General features: G+C 49.5%; 1 pseudogene; it reads right to left on the bottom strand.

Annotated features, from left to right (window-relative positions):
- Positions 1–121: 121 nt before the first annotated feature.
- Positions 122–240, bottom strand: LOC111744327 (annotated as a pseudogene).
- Positions 241–6395: the final 6155 nt, after the last annotated feature.

Here is a 6395-nt window from a genome sequence, read left to right as displayed (position 1 = left end):
TTGATAAGCAGAAGGTTTTGTTTTTTTGTTTTGTTTTGTTTTGGGGAAGGCAACCCTTGGTTGACTGCACAGATTTCAAGGACCTTGTCATCTTACGATCTCTTTATTTTTTTATTTTTTACGCCTACAGCACCTGGTCTTCCCAGGTGGTCTCCCATCCAAGCACTAACCAGCCCCTACCCTGCTTAGCTTCCAAGATCAGACGGGATCCAGCTTGTTCAGGAGGTCATGGCCGTAGACAGCAGAAGTTTTAAATTTTCATGAAATAAATTTTTTCCTGTTCTGGTTATTAATTGTCGAGTTTACTTTCGGTTTCCCCATGCTAGAATAGAAGGGCAGGGTTTATTTCATCCACACTTATATCCCAAAATCTCAGAATAATTCCAAGCACACAGAAGGTTCTAAAATAAATGAATGCCTCATTGTGATACAAGAAATGTCTCCTCTTAAGTATTTAGAAAAGAAACGAAAAATGTCTGAGATACTTTTCAAAACAGTCCAGGAGAGGGCACGGTGAAGGGTATGTGCTGACAGTGATTAAAGCTGAGTGACAGTGATTAAAGCTGAGTGACAGTGACATACGGATTCGATCCACTGTTCTATCAACTTCTGCATGTCTGCCCATGTGTTTGACAATGTCCATAACCGAAGTTACATTTAAATTTTTTTAATGCTTAGTCCATAATGGTGTGAATTCCCTTCTCCATGATGAATCCAACCATCTTGCACTCTTCCAACATGCTCTGGCACATGACCTGCGACGCGACCTTCCTGTGGACAGAGGTGCACGCAGTGAGCACGCAGACACTGACCGAGGGAAGACCCATGCACGTCTGCGCAGAGGGGTAGTTCTAATGATGACACCTGACTCATACTTCTGGAGACAAAAGAATGACAACTACATTTATATGCACAAGCAAAACAATGACACCCTTTATTATCTTCTATCTAATGGCTCCGAAAATTCTAAAACAAAAGGAGGAAATGTTTCTACACTTGTTATTTCTCAACTGGTTTTTCAAATTAATGAAACACTTCAATATGTCACAGTATCAAGAAAGAACAACAGTCAACACATATCTGCGGCATGCCTGCCATACGAAAGGGACTCTAACGACACCGACACACTCCTGGCCCTCATCAGACTCATCTGCTATCAGGAGCCACTGATACACACACACAAAGGAACTCTGCTACCGGGCCACGTATGACGGTCATGTGTGGGATATAAACTAAGAGCTAAAGCAGCATAAATGAGCCAAGGTTCACACTTCCAAGTAGAATATTTGGCTAGAATAGCAGAAATGTCATCTGAGCTAAACCCTGAAGAATGAAAAATTGTTTTTGCTTCTATTGAGGGAGTGGGTAGGAACAGGTAAACATCGCAGGCAGAAGAAAGGCATCAGGCGAAGGCAGCTAAGCACTGGCTTCCTACAGCTCTGCAAGTTAATGCACAGGCAGATGGTCAGCCAGGACCACAACACACAGGCTCCGAAAGAAGAGCTGGAATTTGGTTAGTAGTGTCAGTGGCCAGCACCAAAACAGCATGGCCTCAGGGAGGTTGGTCCGCAGGATGCAGGATGCAGCTCAGGTGGAGGAAGCTCAGAGGCAGAAAGCAGCATTCCAGTGTTTGGGCCGCAAGGCTCAGAACTAGCCAGCAGGAGAGCAAGTGACCTAACCAGTACCTTCCAGTGATCTGGAGGGGATTAAAGGGAAATGAGGGAGTTTATGCTGATTAACCTGAAAAGAACGAGCTTAGTCAGAAAGGGTATTAGAACGAGTACAACAGGATCCACGGAGATGGCAGGAGGTGTCTTTTTAAAAGTGGAATTCAAAAACCACTCAACTGGGACAGCTTAAGGGCTCATTTTTCTGGAGGCATATTTCATTCATTCACTCAACAAACACTCGGTAAAAGCCCGCCCTGCTCCAGAAAGCCTCTGCAATCCTCTTAGCGACAAAGCTAACCACAGACCAGGCAGGAGACTCGCCACCCCTCCGCGTGAGGGGTGTAATCCCTTTTCGTGCTGAAAGTCCTGGTACCCGACACACCGGAGATAGAAAATGGGTCTCCGATGTCTCCCCACAGTAAGGCGTCACCATTCAGAGGACCCGGTAGGTGCGAGATTAAACCGCATGCTGCCCGCACATGTCCGTCACCCACCAGGCAGCACACACCCTCACTCTGCCACACAGTTTGCAACACGGGCTTCCATGTGGTGTCTGCTCGAATCCAGATTCTCAGTTAGTGCCTTGACTGAAAAAAATAAGTTACACGTCACTGTATCATCTTTGATTTTACCTCTAAACCATTAGCTCTCCAAGAATCCGTCACGAAGGAAAGTTTCTTCTCTAACTAAAGTAGTCTCTGCTACGGTTTCAAAAGAAAAAGAAAGTTGCAAGAAATCCAAATACTCCTACTCTTTTTAAGAATAATCAAACAAATCAGGAGCAGCCTTCTGATGACACCTGGTGGCCACTTCTCATGGGAAGTCTCTGCAGCGCTCTGAGCATCGCAGGGACTATGAGCAACTGACCAAGACCCGCCCATTCCACACGCTGCCCTCCCTGCGCCGCGCGGACCTCTCCCTGCGCCTTCCTCCTCTCTGTTCCACCTCTTCTCATTCTAGCCTCGTCTTCACTTCTCTCTTCATCCCTTTTTCTAACCGGTAAACTGAGCGAGCTTGAGCCCTGATGCTTTTGCTGTCTCGCAAGTGTGTGCTCACACACACACACACGCTCTCGCTCTCGCTCGCTCGCTCTCTCACTGTATGACAGGGCCACCCATACAAGAAGCCGCCTTTTCTCTGCCTCCATCCCACAGCGTTCTACCCTTCGCCCCTCCCAGGCTCACCCGAATTAGTGGTGCGAGCGCGGTGAACTTGGCACGTGGTGGCACCAGGCCGCCAGTAAAATCACAGCGGGGATGTGAGTGTGCGGCACGGCAAGCGTGCACGCACGGGCACATACGACAACTCCCAGGAGTATTCCGCCCTCTCCCTGTGTGCAGTTCAGGAACGGATGACCTGCAGAGGTCAGCAAGGTCATACAGGAGGGACCCTCTCCTCTCAGAAGGACATGAGGGTGGGGAAGACTTCCTATAAGCCTGTCACCAGCTGCAAAGGTGACAGCTGGGCGGGGCGGCAATAAGTGGAAATATGTGCGCTACTCAGGTCTCTTTCTAAATCTACAGTTTGCAACTTGACCTTCTGTTGAAAATCTGTCTTACCATGACACTATTGCCTGATAAAGCATCACCAAGTCCACACATAGTCTGTTCATGAGAAATGGGTTAGGGCCTAGTTCTCGTTACCAAACGCCCCGTGCATAACTGAGGGTCACCGTGGGGTGCTGTGCTTCACCCCTCTGCTCGCCGTATTCTCCCGTGAGCACGTCCATTTGTAAGAGAGGACACAAAGTGAAGTCTCTGAGCCTACAAAGGATATCACTTCTCTACAAAAATGAATAAACTCTTCCATGACAAAAGGGTATAATTTAATGCCCTAAAAACTAGCTACTGGATACAGCAGAGGCAATTTTACCACAGTGAGCAGGTAACACAGCTGGGTGCATTCACAACGGCACGGGGGCAGGAACCCTTGGGTCCCGTAAACCCCTGCTCCCTGTCCCAAGGACAGGCTGCAACGCACCTGAGTTGGGAGCGTGTAATCCCGTGCATCTCCTCACCCAGGAAAATGCTTGGGGTGGTCCAGGGTGAGTGCGCGTTCCCTGACACTCCCTTCAAAGGGCAGAGCCTGCTTCCTCGCTTTGCCCCCTTGGTGTGGGAGGCCTCGGGTACCTGCTCCAAAGGGACAGAAAAGAGTGGAAGCGAGGGAGCCCAGCCGTGGGGACACAGTCCTGGAAGCGCTGTGCCTCCCCAGCATGCTGCCTGCCCCTTCCTGAGAGGACACTGTGCGGCCTCTGTAGGGGGCTCCAGTCCCTCCGAGCAGCACGGAGGAGCTGGGGGCTCCTGCCACAGCCCTGTGAGGGGCCCTCTGGGGCAGCTCCTCCAGCCCCGGGCCGGACTTCAGATGACTACGGCCCCTGTAGGATGCTGGCCACAGCCAGGGGAGGCCCGGGGCCCACATCAGCCAGGTGAGCCCATCCCAAAGCCCTGGCCCACAGAAACTGGGGATCATGCATGCTTGCTGCCTCGAGCCACTCAGCTTTGACATAATTTGTCACGTAGCAATAAATGACTAATGTAATGATGCCCTTCTCTCTCTCCGCCCTGTCGAGAATAGCTGACTCGAGTTCGCCTCTCTATGTGGGTTTTACGTGTCTCCTTCCCGACACGCGCCGGCCTCTAACGGGACTGTCCAGCGCCGGCACACCGGTAGCCAGGCGAGCGGGGACTGGGGGGTCCCGGGCGGCCCGCAGTGGCACGGCGGAAGCCGCGTCGGACCGCTGGAGGGCTCGGGGCTTTAATACACTGGCAGCAGAGACATGCCTCTCCCGCCACCGGAATCAGATGCGGCTCAGCGCAGGGTGCGACACGGACAGGACACACCCAGAGTCAGCCAGGCGCCGGCTAAAACAGAGACGAGGAGGACGGCGCGCAGAAGCCGGACTCGTGCGGAGCGAAAGAACCGTCTTCGCGTGCCCCGAGCACTCTGCTCTCTGCGGCCCCTGGAACTGTCTGGCACCGACCCGCCCGAGGGCTAACGGTGGCCGAGGGCGCCTTCCAGCCAGGCTCGGGAATGTCAGCAGCCCGCAATCCGGACATTCCCCAGACCTGAGGCGGCGGCCCAGGCGGTACAGGCGACGACGGCCGGGGTCACGGGGCGGACGGGCCACCACCCTCTGGCCACCGGGCCTGCGGGACCCTCTCGCCTCCCCAGCAGAAGGCACTTCAGTTGACAGCGGGGCCTCTGGCCACAGGACTCAAACTCCATCACAGTCCACCACCGAAGCACCTCAGGTGCCACGTTCAGCTTCCTCCTGGAAAAGAACCTTCCCGTCCAGAGCCGAGGACACACTGAGAACAGCAGTGGTCACAGGAAAGCAAGACCGTCAGATGGAGAAAAACAAGGCCCACTCGGATCAGGGCGGAAAACTGTTTCCGTCCCAGGGTTCCCCGAGCTCCACCCCAAATATCCAATTCAATTCTTCCTGTGAGGTGAGAATTAGAATATTTTCTTAGCGCTTACGACAGCCGCTAACAAAGCTGCTCACAGGGACCAGGCCGAGGTGAGCGGAGAAGCAGCGGGCCGCCCTCCCCTCCTTCCGCAGAGCCCAGCGCCCGACGCGGCCTGCGACGGTGCGACAGCACCGCAGACCGAGGGGGAGCTGAAGCGCAGGATCAGCTAGCCTTCTCGTCTGCCTGCTCCTTTTTCTTTCTTATCTTCTTACACTTCAAGTACTATTTTCCAAATATGTTAAATTGATCCAGTAATAAAGTTAATTTTATGACGTTCTTATGCCAGCCTTCTCTGACAAATTTATCTTTTGTAGTCGGAAAGATTTTATAAAAGAAGTTAAAATTTAATATATCTCTTCAAAATATATTTTTAAAATCAATGCTTTATTAGCATTTCCATCTGTTTTAACTTTTTGAAGAAGGAAGATTTTTATTGGAACAGGAAAACAGGAAAAAAAGGAATGAAGATTCCGCAAGTAGAAAATGGAAACATTCAATGCCATTAAAAGCTGACACATTGGATCGTTTGTATCCCATGCCATTTGAAAAGGTTGTTTTATTATCAAAGTAACTAATCACAATGAAACCATCTCTTACAACTAAAGACATTATAATGAATTTTCTTTACAGCTACAGAGAAATGGAATTTGCTGTTTCACATCAAATAGAACAGGATGCATAAATTCTTCTTCCTATTTATTGTAAAATATAATTTCATCTATAAAATCAGTCATGAAATATTAAAACTGAAACAACAGAATTTATATCCTTTACTTAATTTAGTTTAAACGGTCTATTCTCTTAAGAAAAAAAAAAAGGCAGGGGGAGGAGGGGTACATGTGATAGAGCCCCTACCTTATCATTAAGTGTTTCCATTAGACCCTTTATTTTCAAGAATTTATCATGCAGCCATAAAAAAGGCATTCCATGATCAAAGTTAGTACACTTTCCTTAAATATGTCTTTCATCTTTTTCAAAAGACAAGAGAATGAAGCACACAGCATGTGAATGCTGAGGAAAGGAAAGAGCATCGGGAGCATAAAACTCAAGAAACATAACACATGGGCACTGAAAATTTTAAACGCTAGTAAAAAAGAACATTAAGGAACAAATAAGGAGGCCTTTGTTTTCGACCCAACTGTGTAGGGCAACAATCTGTGTAGGACACCTGGCGACCATGTAACTTTTCCGTGCCTCAGTTTCCTTGTCTGCAAAGTGGGAGGAAGGACTAAGATCCCTAAATTCGGTGAGAAAA

The sequence above is a fragment of the Pteropus vampyrus genome, unplaced genomic scaffold, assembly GCF_000151845.1.
Source record: "Pteropus vampyrus isolate Shadow unplaced genomic scaffold, Pvam_2.0 Scaffold132, whole genome shotgun sequence".
Classification (NCBI taxonomy): Eukaryota; Metazoa; Chordata; class Mammalia; order Chiroptera; family Pteropodidae; genus Pteropus; species Pteropus vampyrus.
This window is presented reverse-complemented; position numbering and strand designations above follow the sequence as displayed.